Raw genomic sequence first — 14256 nt, 5'->3', positions numbered from 1 at the left:
GGGATCCACGCTCAGAAAGAATAGAAGAAAGGTTTCTAAAAAGACTGCTCAAAAACTGCACAAAACTGGAGTGAAACACAGATGGAAGAAGACAGGAGAAGGGATACGGGGAACGTGCTACCTAGGATATCGCATCCTATGCATACGTATCTTCTCTAACCAGAGAAAGAATCAGAGCACTCGTAGCTCGGCTAACGCACGCCAAACAGAACGCTAAACGGAGACGCTGAGACGTCAGAGAAAACACACAAACACAAACTGGAAACGGAATGCCAATCGCTGGGCTTACATCCAACTCCACAAAAGAAACGGGAAACAAATAGCCAATCAATGGTCTTACATCTATCTCCTAACACACACAAAGCAAACTGGAAACCGAAGGCCAATCGCTGGACTTATGTCAGACTCCAAACACGCACATAAAACAGCAGGGTCTCGATTGCAACTAGGGCAAGAGAAAGGGAAGGTCTCAATCGCAACGGTGGCGAGAGAAAAGGATTAAAGTTAGTTGTCAGTCAAACTCGATAAGACATCGCATCTCGTGCCTACGTATCTCATCTGGACATGAGAATCAGAGTTTTTGTAGTTCGGCTAAACTATTTCTATTTATTTTGTGTTTTTTATGTGAACAACGTCACTACACAATCTATCGGATGCTCGACCTTTGGAGACTTACTCACCTGTAGTAGAAGGAGTTAACGTGTCCTTAAGAGGGGATCAAGTTGGTTTGTGTTTTAGGAAAGCTCACGCAAGAAAGCAAGTCCTAGACGAAGGAACCGTGCTACCTTAATTGACATGCAAACGAGAGACTATGCAAAGTCTAGCAATCCTATGGGGATACAATCACACCACACAAACACATACAACATGAAGTAAACACACCAGCAAGGGGCTCAAACATCAAGGGTGAGGCTTTAGTCAAGGGGTCATATCAACCTCGACAAACAAGCCGGCTGGAAGGGTATCTGAGGCTCTTAACCACTGACATTGACCGTCAGGGTGAGCAGATCAAAGGTGATGAGGGTTGGACCTCATAGCTCTTAACCCGGGCCTGGGTGAGCTTCAAATCAATGAAAACGTGGGAGTCCAGAATGAGGAACTCTATTCCACAATGACTGAATCTATATACAAGGATCTTGGGTGTTTATTCAAAATGCATCAACACGTAGTGCGAGCAAGATGAAAGACTCAACTGAATAGCAGGGGATGGATTGCACATCCCTTCTATCTTCCAATGCCTTTTCACTTAGGAGGTCTTTGAAGTACATGGCACAAACATAAACAACCACAAACATTGCCTCTTAAGGAGGGCGTCAGACAGGTGCTTGCCAAAAGAAAATGACAGGTCTTCCAGACTACATGGAGAATAGGAAGTTACCTAGGTGGTATGCTAACCACAGGCAAAGCAAAGCAACTCAAGCAATGAGTTAAAGCGGCTAAAGTACCTGTAAGAAAAGCTAACCAATCAGTACTATGTTCAGACAAACAATCAACAGTTAACAACAGTGGTTCCCAATATACACAACGAGCAAGCTTTATGTGCAAGCATTCAAATTGTTTCATCATCTCAAATGACCTACAAATAGCAAGGGTTAGTGGACAAAGTAAAGGCATCTCAAATCATGAGATCAACATCATCCCTTAGGACTATAAGCGTGAACCTGAAATGCAAAACTCAAAAGATGAGTACAAACCCCTAGGGCAAAGCCTAGGGTCAAGATGGAGAAAAAAATTCAAAACAGAAGCTAATACTCAACATGAAGCAACCTTAAATAAGTAAGAACATGTCCTAAAAAGGACCAAGTCAAAAGCATTAAGCAAAGTCATCATTCAACCAAGAGAAGGCAAGGCAAGCAAAAGGTGCATACAATTGGTAAACAAGAATCAAAATTCCATATTAAAACAGAAATGACTCAAACAATCATGGAAATTTTTATGAGCATACAATATGTCAAACACAATCATCATGCCAAAAATTGGAAACAGAGGAGCTCCTTTGATAAGGCAATGAAAATGAATAAGATCAACATCAAATTGTGTGCCATACATTGTCACACCATATTAACACATGCCTAAAACAGAAAAGGAAAATGCTAAAAATGCACAACCAAGCCTCAAAAATCACACAAAATGTTAAGAATCAGCACACAAAATTTCATGTCAATTGGATCATTATTGAGCATTTCACATCAATTTGAATGAGGCATGGTACATTTGTATACATGTTCAATCAATTCAACAAAATTAAAAATCCAGACATGGTAAAATCATAAAATCAACACCATAAAATAATAGACACTTCAAGGATCATGTAGAACAAAACTTGGAATTAATTGGATCACTATTCTATTTTTTAGGATTTTTTGAATGAGCATGCATAAAATGAAATAAAAATTGAAAAGCATGGAAGATAATGTTGAAATGAATTGGAAATGTGGAAATGGCATCAGCAGGATTCGAAGTGAGGTAATGCACGCCACACAAAACTACGTCGTTTTGGCCAGGAGGAATAAAAAATGAAACATGAAACCCGCGCAGGAAGGGACGTTTTGGCCAGGAGGAATAAAAAATGAAAAATGAAACCCGCGCAGGAAGGGATCGAACTCGGTCCTGGTACGTTCATGAGCGCTCAGTTGCAGAGGCCCTAACCGGCTGCGCTACAGTGCCAATGTGGTGGTTTCCACCGTCTTCTTCATGAAGACGGTGGCTGAACAGTGAACAGTACCAAAAAACATTCCAGATTTTGCAAAATCATACATCATTGGAAAGGTTGCAACACGTACATCATGAATCCAGCCTTATTTTGATCTAATTCAACATGAATAATGCAAATCGAAGAAGAACATTTTTCAACATCAAACTTTAATTCACCATAACTTAGTCATTTCTCAACCAAATTCCACGAAATTTACATCAGTGTGATCAGCAAGCAAAGAACTACAAGATTATAGCAATAAAAAGGAGAATTAAGAGGTTCGAAAAACCTACCTCTTGAAGATCCAACAATGGCAGCAGCGGATTCAGGTGCTTAGCAAGGTCCAAATCTCTTCTATCAACCTTGTTATGACTTCTGAAGCACGAATCAACTCTTAGAAAGGCTTGGATCTAACTCAAAGTTCAATTTTTCATTACCATGTTCTTGAGCTTCATATGCTTAATTCTTCACCAAATTATGTAAATCAAAGCTTGATCTATACTGAATAGTGATCAAAGAACACAAATATGCAAGAAAATCCAAGTGTTATGTGGAAAAATTTTGAATTATGATGAAGAGAATTTTTGGAGGGAAATTTTGGATCTAGATCTAGAATGATGAAATCTCAAAATTCTGTTACAATTAACCTTTTATATGTTGTGTTAATCCATTTGCTAATTAGAATTAAGCATGGTTAATGAAATTTTAGTGAGAATCAAGGTGTAGTGCAAAAATTGATTTTTCACCCCATGCATGCAACATGCACGTGAACAGTACCACATGGCCATGCAATTTCACTTAAAATCATCTTATGAACATGTTGGAATGGTTAAAAAGCTCATATGATGCACCAAATTCAAATTCATGATTTTCCCCCCAAAATGAGCATGAATGAGCAAATGGTCATGTGATGAAATTTCATGCAATGTGATGAATGATTTGGAAAATACATGTCATGAGACGAAATATGCAAAAAGAGGCACTCAATTTGGAGTTATAAGTCAAAAGTTATGGCTTGTTGAAGTTCCATGCACACTTGGCAATGATTTGATCATATCTCCTCAACCATTCATCAGATGCTCATGATCTTCGACTTTTTGGAAATGGGAGAGAAATATCTTCAACTTTCATGTTGGACAAAATTTCATTTGAAGCTTCCTTGATGTTGGAAAGTCAAGTTGAATTTGATCCAAAAACTTGCCATTTTTGGAAACATGAAATTACAGGTCACTTTCCATTTTGGAAAACTTTTGATCTGGCTTCAAAATCTTCAAGGTATGAGTTTGACATGATGAATAAACCTCTCTTGGACATGAATGAAGTGTCTCAAACCATTTCTCTACCTCTTAGCCCTCAGTTGACTTTCTGTTGACTTTTATGGGCCCCAGATGACCTGAAACTGCACTGTGGACTTTGAGCCTTCAACACTTGGTCAAGTTGCCTCAAAATGAACCTTGGTTCATATAAGATATCTAGTATACCATAGGGCCTTTATCTCATGGAAATTCTTGGTCTCTTGCACAGATGAATTCTCTTGATGCCAGTCTTGACTGATGAGATGCAATGTTAATGTAATGTTAGTGACCTAAAAAATGAAATGAACGCATGAATGGGGGGTGCAAATTTGAGGTGCTACACTTGGGCAGAAGGGATCCCTATTCTGATCACAATGGCCATGTATTTATAGAGTTATGCATTGCTTCTCACACACTTGAAAATTTTGCCAAATTTAGCAACCATGGTGCATGGATGCATGGGCATTGATTTAGCCCAATTCATAATGTAGTCTCAATCCAATTCATGCACAATGAGTACTGAAACAATAACATGTAAGCATGCAATAGGAAATGGTTATTTGAATTCAAAACTTGCCAAAACAAACCTATGAAAGGAACCATGCGCAAGTCCCTCAATCCTTGTCAAAATTAAGTGATCTTAGACTTTTTCGAAAGGTGACACCAAGGGGAAAAACTTTGATGTTTAACACATTTCCATTTGGAGCTTGGATCATGATTAATTTTGAGGTGGAAGTTTGAGAAATCAAACATAATTGAAAATTTTCTAAGTACCAAGTCAAATGACCACTTATTCCACCTTGAATAACTTTTTCTATGAGCTCCAAATGAAAATGGTTTCTTCACAAAAGTTATAGATCTTTCATACCTATTAAATTTGGACATAAATGTTACATCATTTGGATTTGGCATGAGGTAGTTATTCATTTTAGAAGTTGAGGAAAATTGCTTGTTCAATATTGATGGCCCAAATTTACCTATAATGTTTCCTCTTGGCACATGCCCTTGCAAGTTGATTTTTACATTTCTCAAAGAATAAAAGTTGGATAGGACAAATTTACTTTGATCATGAAACTTGTATGACCTTCATATCATGAAAATTGATCAAGTTATGGTCCTTGGAAGTTGACCTCCTAACTAGGGCAGAGACAAAATGACTTATAACCTTTCACCATAAAATATGACTTTCCAAGAAAAAATAGCTCTTGATGTCAACATGAAAGTTGTTTGGAATGTCAGAATATGTAACTTTGCTCTTGGAATCATTTTCATATGACAAAAATTATAGGAGATAGGATCTAGGGAACCTCAGTTTTGACCAGTTGACTTTCTCTAGTCAACCTCTTTGAATTAAATTAAAAACTTGAAGTTCTCTTAATGTTTGGGACTCATGGAGGATCATATATGCATTATATTATGTATAATGAAGTATCCCTTAAAATATTTAACCAAATGTTGAAGAAACTTACTGAGGAAGTCACATAAGATACCTAGATGAATTAGGGCTTCTAAGACAAACAAGCTTCAAACCCTTGATGAATTCTTGATCAAAATGATAAATGAAGAATATTGGGATCGATATATGATGTTTAAAACCATTGTGAGCCATTCATTAATTTATCTCTTGTCATGAGGGTCTCAAAACCTAGTGGTGAGCTTGACGAGGCATAGGTGGATGCACACACTACCTACAAAAGAAACAAAGCTATACATGGACATATTTTTGGTATTTTGGTTAGTAAACAAAGAAAAATAAAGTATGATACAATAAAATGTGCTTGGTGATCTCTCCCAATGCAAACCCAATGAATGAGGGGTAAGGAGGATACCAAGGTGTGATCCCAAAGCCAATGCAAATGAGAGATAGCATGAGGGGTCTTAGGGTCAAAATTGGAGTCTTACACCAACCATATATGATCAAGGCCACCAAGTTATCAAAGGAGCTGAATCAAAGGGCCTACATGAGTTGCATAAATTAATTTACATGGAGCTAGTCAAACATTGGCAAAGCATCCTGCAATGTCACAAACCATCCAAATCTTGCGGCCAACATGAAAGCAAGCCAAAGTTTTTGCTGCAATGCATGAACACAAGTTAGCAAGCATCCTGCATCATTTCAGGATCAACATTGAGCTTGCCACAAACCTTATAGAACCATGCCAACTATGTTGCATCACAAGTCATGCTTACTTGCAATGAAACACAACAAAACCATGTTCTGAAACCCTGCATTCAAGTAAGTCAGAACCGCATTCAAGCATGCCATAAAATGCTTCAAAAAAGAACCAGTCCATAAAAACATTAAACAGAATGACCTGCAAAATACCTATCAAGGTGGTACATCAAACTTGCAGACCTGCTGCAAAAAAAGACCATGAGCAAAGATTACTGCAGCAAAAACATGCCATGTTTAACCAACACCAAGTGCATATACCTTCTAATGATCTACAACATTCATGATAAAATGTCAAGCATTTGAAACTCATCCCTGCACATCATAAGCCAAAACACAATACACAAAAGCCTTGCCTTCGAACTTGAATATCAAAATACAGACTTAAAGTAAAATCAGAATGGCAGGTGGTCATGAATCTACAAACCTGCTAGCAAAGGCCATCAACCTTACAGGGTCAAAACAAAACCATACAAGCCAAACATCCATCCTGCATTAATGACTAAGCAAGGCAGGGAAACACCGAGATAAACACACCACGATAGACCTAGCACCCTGCAGAAAGTCAGGACAAGGAAATTAACATCATACAATCATCCTACACCAATTATACATACATCAGCAAGGCATAGCAAGCATCAAGAAACCACAAGTGTACATCAACATGGAGCATCAATAAAAAATCTCAAAATCACATTACAACTCAGTCAGTAACACAACAACAACTTAACACTCCAAGTATCAATTCCACAAGTTACAACTCAACACGCAGATTTCCTTCAAACTCCAACAGGGCATAATAGAGCAAGCAGACTAATCCATTAATATAGAAATGAAATAAATTGATAGCTATTAGTTGGATTTAATGGACTCATGAACAAAACCATTCCAGTTTTATGACACTACATTCATTTCGCAGCCCAAGCAAACCAGTTTCTATCCATTCATTAATTCTGCATTTTCCGTATGTTTTGGTGTTATTTGAATCATTTCATCTTAGTTAACTAATATTATCATGACCTTTCAATCCATTTCAATTAGTGCAAAACAACATAGCATAATAAGCATATCATGGACAATCCAAGTACATTCAAACTCAACACAAAATCATATGTCAACAAATAATCTCAGTGACCAAAATTTCATGACAGTACCAAACTCATTGACATGACTCAAACTCCATAACAGTTAGAGAATCATATTGGCAATTACACTGATATCAACAAATAATAGTTCAACAAAAGATTAATCTACTTTTTCTTTTTCTCCCTTAACTGAACTTAACCAATTCACATAACTAGCTTGGTCTTTAATCACTAACCTACTAACTAACATCTCTAACTTCTTAATTTGAATACCCTAATTGAACCTCTTCATTAATTGAACCTATAAAGGAATAATAGAATTAACTAACAACTAACCTCATAACAGAATGCAACTGAAATACACTAATTGAAACCATCAATAACAAACCTTCCCTAGCTACCCTTAAACTAACCTAACCTGCCCCATTTTGTTACAAACAAATCCTTATAAGAGTTCATCATGGCAAACCATTGAAGGAACCGCAATCACAACTCTGAGAATTTTTACTCTCACTCTATTTTTCTCAAACTCATTTCTCTTCCTCTCTCACTCAAAGCTCTACTCCGAACTCCATTGAAGCTTCAAGAAGAGCGAGCTCAACCTTGCATCACTCTTAATTCAATCGTACCACAGAGAATCAAAAGAAGAAGAATTTATTTAAAGAAGAGGTGAAAGCGATAAATTCATGATCATCAAGCTACGGATAAGCAAGACATTAAATAATAAGAGTCGCCACCGCACTTTTATTGTTTCTAAGGGAAAAGGGAAAAGTACGAACAAAACCCAAAAATAAGAAGTTTTCAAATCAAAACTAATAAAATTCCAGAGATTACAGGTAAGGGGGTTGGTTACACAGAGGGAAGGTGTTAGCACCCAAAGTGTCCTATGTACTCCTAGGGAGCCTTTTCTTGTGTGCATATGTATTTTGTACAAAATGATGTTTACAAACAAATAGAATGGGGGGATGAGAAAAGAATTCATTAGTTATATTTTTGTGTTTGACAAGACCTTCGGACTTGTGCCTATGTACCAACATAAAAATTAGGGATCAAAACCTTGTAGTTCGTGATACAAATTTCAAAGTGGATGCATTGTTTTTAACAAAAATTAGGTTTGAAAGGCACAAAGGCCTATAAAATGGTTTGAATGAGTTAGTTATTTTTGGCTTTTGAAAATTTTAAGTCAAATATAGTTAAGTTTATTTACAAGTTTGATTTAAGGAAAGCAGTTTGAAAATGCAATGGCATAAGGCCAAAGTTTCTAATTTCCAAAGGGTCTAAGTTGAGAAGAAAAAACAAGTACAAACAAAGAAGTTTTTAAAAGGAGGGAGTGATTTTGAAATTAAAGAGATGGGGAGGAGATGAAGAGGCTAATCCTAAGCACAAAATTAAAAGTTAAGAGTTGAAAAGATCTGACCAATGGGCTGCAATCCAATGGACAAGAATGTCATATAGAAACCCAAATTCCCTTGGACATGAGAATCAAGCAAGAAACAAAGCATACAATATTAGCTTGAAGAGCAAGTCATCAAATAAAGATAGCCACATCCAAGCTTAACCCTTCCGTGATCTTTTTCAAATTTGCCCATGTAGTAGATGAATTCCACAATGCTACAAGTCACAGGTTCAAAATAACATCTTCACAATGATCATGTTGTAGATGAACACAAATGGATCTTTAATGATGTATCAGATGAAGCTTTAGATTACAAGCACTTGGTTACATGAAAGTTGTCATTGGCCAAGTCCTTTGCATAGGGAGTGTTGCCTAAATTCTAAGTCCAATTATCTCAGATCAAACCAACAGTCCATACAAGATATTTTTTAGGGTTTTTGTTCTTATTATGTACATTAATGGCCAAAGACCAAACAACACAAGATACATAAGCAAAATATATCACAAAATATGGTCCAAATAGACAAAGTGAATATGACATTAACATAAACAATTAGAGTGGTATGAATAATGGCAAATGAATAGGGCTTAAGAGTAAAGTGCATTGAAGTAAATAACTTGAAAGTAAATGTTAGTTGTTAATGAGTTAGAAGTTAGTATTGCTTTTGCTTTTGCTTTTGTTTTAAGTTATTCTTTGGAGAACACTCAACCCACTTATCACAAGCATGGATCCTTGAACCAATACATCTTTCAAAGGAAGGAAAAAAGGCCAAGTTTTCACAAAATAACATGAAAGAGGGGAGACTTACAATCTCACTAACTAGAATGCTACACCTTTTGTGTCAAAAATTTAGCGCTATGTTAAGCAATCGTAATTGGACTTATGTAGAAGTCACAACTATTTGAGGTCCGGCAATAGAATTTTGGTGTTAATGCATGTTAGAGACATAGTATAATGGACTATGCTCATGAAATATACCATACACAAAAAGAATATGCAAAAGAGGTGGCTTAATCTCATCCATACTTATGTTGATTTTCAATCAACTAGCCGTAGGACCTTGAGATATCATAGGACCATGACATGGATACATAAAGAAGGGGAATAAGATGAAGAGGGACGGGAATAGATCAAAACTCAAATTGGACAAAGGAGGACTTTTACCAAATTAAGATCATTCATTCATTTTGGCAGATGGAATGTACATTCCAACAATCCCCTAAAACCAATGATCTTAACCTAGCAAAGCCAAATCAACCTTGACCAAGGCCTAACAACACAAGTCAAACTTATACAAACAAACAAAATGGCTCAACACAATTATTTGGCATTTATTCAATTTAAAAATACTAAAAATAATGCATTAAATTAAATATGGTTTGTCAAATTCCTAAAATCTCATCAAAACACCAAAGAAATGGCCATGAGATTTATCATAGGTCAAACAAGGTCAAAGGACCTTAGAGAAAAAAATTCAGAATTTTTAGAGACTTAAAAGTATTTTTAAATAATTAAAAATATTCACAAAATCAATTAAATCATGAAAAATATTAATAATGATCCAAAAAAATATTTTTAATTCAAAATATGAAAGAAGATTTTATTTAAAAATATTTGGTGAAACTCTCATATTTTTTGGATCAATATTAAAATTAATATGAATTAATGAAAATCAAAAGAATAAACTGAAAGTCAGAAAATACAAAAAAACGTGGACCACTTGATCTCCCTCATTAATTGAGGTGGGAGATCAAGTGGTCATCAGCATGCTTTCCACCATGGGCTTAAGTCAATGCGCCATAGGGATGGTAATCAAAACTAACGTGTGAGATTAAAACAAGTTGAATTGATCATGTGGCTCAGAACCTGTCCAACACATCACTGGTGCTAAACCTCCGGTCACCTTCTCAGGCGAACCTCGCCGGATTGGTTCAGTCATCACCATCACATAAATGAAAAAGGAGGACATGATCTGAAAGAAAAAATGGCGTAAAGCACGAATTTGACCTCAATTTTAACTAACTCCACATATATAGAAAAATATGAGGAGTTGAATTTTGAGGTGTGTCAACCGAGTTGCTTCGATTTGAAAATTCTCAGGTTTTCCTTTGAATTGTGAGGGTTTGAAAAGAGGGGACAAAGCTGGTGCGCAAGGGATCCCTCAAATGAGCTCAGAGGGCTTGTATTTATAGCAATTAGGAATGTTATTTGCACACTTAAATTTGCTTCCAAATATGGCAATGTCATGCACATGTTTGCATGACCGTGTACAGGCCCATGAAGCAATCCATTTTTGTCCAAATGCTTCTGAAATGAAGTTGAAATGAAGCTTGAATGGCAAGGCAATGCTATGTGATGTTTTGAATATTAGATCTTTCCACTTGATGCAGACCTGTTAAGACCATGCGTAGCCCTAGCAAACCTTATCCAAAATGGATGAAATATGACTCTTTAGAAAGCTAAGATCAAGGGGAACAACTATTATGTTGAACACTTTTCCATTTGGAACTTGTATCAAGGCGAAATTTGAGGTGGAAATTTGGAAATTTCAACATGTTGAAAAATTTTCTAAGTGTCAAGCCATATACCTCAATGTTCCACCTTACTAAACTTTTTATGTGAGCTCCAAATGAGAAATGTGTCTTCATCAAAGTTGTAGCTCTTTCAAATAACTTAAAAATGATCACAAATGTCATGTCATTTGGATTTATAATGATAGAGTTATGCATTTTTGAAGTTGAGGAAAATCACTTGTTCAATGGTATAGGTCAAAAATGACCTATAATGTATCCTCATATCACATGCTCATAAAAGTTGATTTAGCTTTAAATCCCAACATCAAAGTTGAATTAGACATCTTGAATTTGATTGTGAAACTTGGAAATCTTTCATATCATAAAAATTGAGCAAGGTTTGGCCTTGGGAATTTGACTTTCAAATTAGGGTTTAGACAAAATGACCTATAATCTTTCAACATATAAAATGACTTTCAAAGCAAAAATAGCTCTAGACTTAAACATGAAAGTTTTTGGAATGTCATTTAGAGTAACATTTTTCTTGGAAAAATTTTCATATGGTAAAAATTGTAGGAGATAAGGTCTAGGGAGACCCAGTTTTGATCAGATGAATTCATCTGGCTAACCACCATCAACCAACTTGCTAACTTGCAATTCTCTTGACTTTTTAGGATCATGGGAGATCATATATGCATAATATGATGAAATTTGAAGTGTCCCTTGTGAAATTTGATCAATTGGTGAGGAATCTTGTTGAAGAAGTTACTCAAGGTACCCAGACAAACTAGGGTTTCCAAGGCAAACCATCTCCAAACTCTTGAAGAATACTTGATCAAAAATAACATGTAGAGATCATGGGGACTCATATATGATGCTTAGAGACTTTGTGGATCAATCCTTGGTTGTGCCCTTTGTAGCCATGAGGGTCTTAAACCCTAGATATGAACTTGATAGATCAAATGGGGATCATGCCCTTCCTACAAAAGAGTTAGACAAATGCAAAGACATATTTTTGGTATTTTGTTTAATAAAAGTGATAATATATAAGTATGATACAATCACATGGTGCTTGGTGATCTCTCCCAAAACATACCCAATGAAAGAGGGGTAAGGAGGATGTCAAGGTATGATTCCAATGCTAATGCATATGATGAGATTGCATGAGGGATCTTAGGCTCAAAATTGGGGTCTTACAGCTGCCCCTATTTGAGGACATTCTAACTGAGGAGGTGAAGGTTAAAATCTCTGTATCGACTCAGTGGAATGGGCTTAAATAACAACATATAGAAACAAATTTTTGTTCCTAAGAGACCTCATGATGCATATGATATGAATGTAAAAGCAAATTCTCTGTGGGGAAATATTGCCACAAAGGAAAAGAAAATCAGAGAGACCGAAGGTCCACAGGAGCATGATGCATTCCAGAAGGGAAAACTCACTAGGGAGACAGAGACTCTGAGGGGATAAAAGAGGTTGTGTGTAGGCCAGGCTACAACTTAAAACTGCTGGGAGACTAGAGGAAAGACTCAGTCGAGGAAACAAAAGACATCTACAGGGGAAACGGGTAGATCAGAATAAAACTGAAATACTCGAATCATGCAGGAAGAACGATTTGACTAAGGAAATACGCACTCAACTCAATTGGGGAAGAAATAAACTTCAACACAGGAGGAGTAGAAATCTATTATCCACTACCTGTTACTGGGTAAGGAGATAATAAAGATCTGTCAGAGAGGACATCCGTCATTAGTTAAGATGAACATATCAAGGATGACTCGCTGGGAATCGCCAGGAGGGAGTATTCATTACCGGTTACTGGGTAAGAATAGCCTTACTGGGGAAAAGTGAAAGAATAGGATTTACAACTACCAGACACTGGGTAGAATACCGAAGATGAGAATATCTGTCACCGATTAAGGTAAACATATCAAGGATAGACTCAAAAGGAAAGAAAATTCGTCATCGGTTAAGATGAACATATCAAGGATAGACATGCCTGAGGATGTTAAGGAGGATATTCGTCATCGGTTAGGATGAACATATCAAGAATAAACCAATCTGAACAAAAAGTAGGAATTACATCTATCGAAAACTGGATAGAATACCACAAGAGAAATATATGTCACCGGTTAAAGTGAACATATCAAGGATACACTCTGCACAGGGGAGAAAAGCAGGATTTACAACTACCGGTTACTGAGAATAAGACCAAAAGAGAAGGAAACCCGTCATCGGTTAAGATGAACACATCAAGGTTTAACTCTCTGGAGAACAAAATAGGGATTACAACTACCTTTTTACTGGGTAGAATACCAAAGGTGAGAATATCCGTCATCGATTAGGATGAACGTATCAAGGATAAACTCAAAACGAGGGAAGAAAATATTTGTCATCGGTTAGGATGAACATATCAAGGATATACTCCCTGGAAACATAAAAATGAATCAAACTGGGGACTCTGCTGAGGAGAAAATAGAGGTACTTTTGCCGGGTATTTGGGCAAGAGATAACAAACTGCAAACTAAGAAGAATATTACCAGTTACTGGGTAATAAACTCTTAGGGGACCCAAAGCATCTATCTAGGTAAGATCTAGAAAGACACAATCAATCAAGACTCAACCCAATGAGGATATATCTCAAGGGGAGTAGTTCCATCCAGATAACCAATTAGGGAGGAAACTAAAATAATAATCATCCACGAAAAAATAACTCAGTGGGGAAAGGAGAAAGGTTAAGGTCTTTCTGCTTAAGGAGCTGACACTCTACAATTGAGGGAGTACAGACACCAAATTTGAATGGGGATAAAGTACCACCATAACAGAGAATTTAAGATCACGGGTGTCGCATTACGCGAAAAAACCGGCGGGAAAACAAGAACAACAGAGCCGCCACCGTGCGTTATTTATCCCAAAAGAGGGAAAGGAAACGCTCAGAGTAAACCTGGGAAAGACATGGTCTCGCGACCAAAGAGAATGGGATCGGGAGTCGGTTATGCAAAGGGAAGGTATTAGCACCCCTACGCATCCGTCGTACTCGACGGGATCCACGCACAATAGAAAGGAAAATGGTTGCTAAAACACTGCTCAAACACACA

This window comes from Lathyrus oleraceus, chromosome 6, assembly GCF_024323335.1.
Source record: "Lathyrus oleraceus cultivar Zhongwan6 chromosome 6, CAAS_Psat_ZW6_1.0, whole genome shotgun sequence".
NCBI lineage: Eukaryota > Viridiplantae > Streptophyta > Magnoliopsida > Fabales > Fabaceae > Lathyrus > Lathyrus oleraceus.
This window is presented reverse-complemented; position numbering follows the sequence as displayed.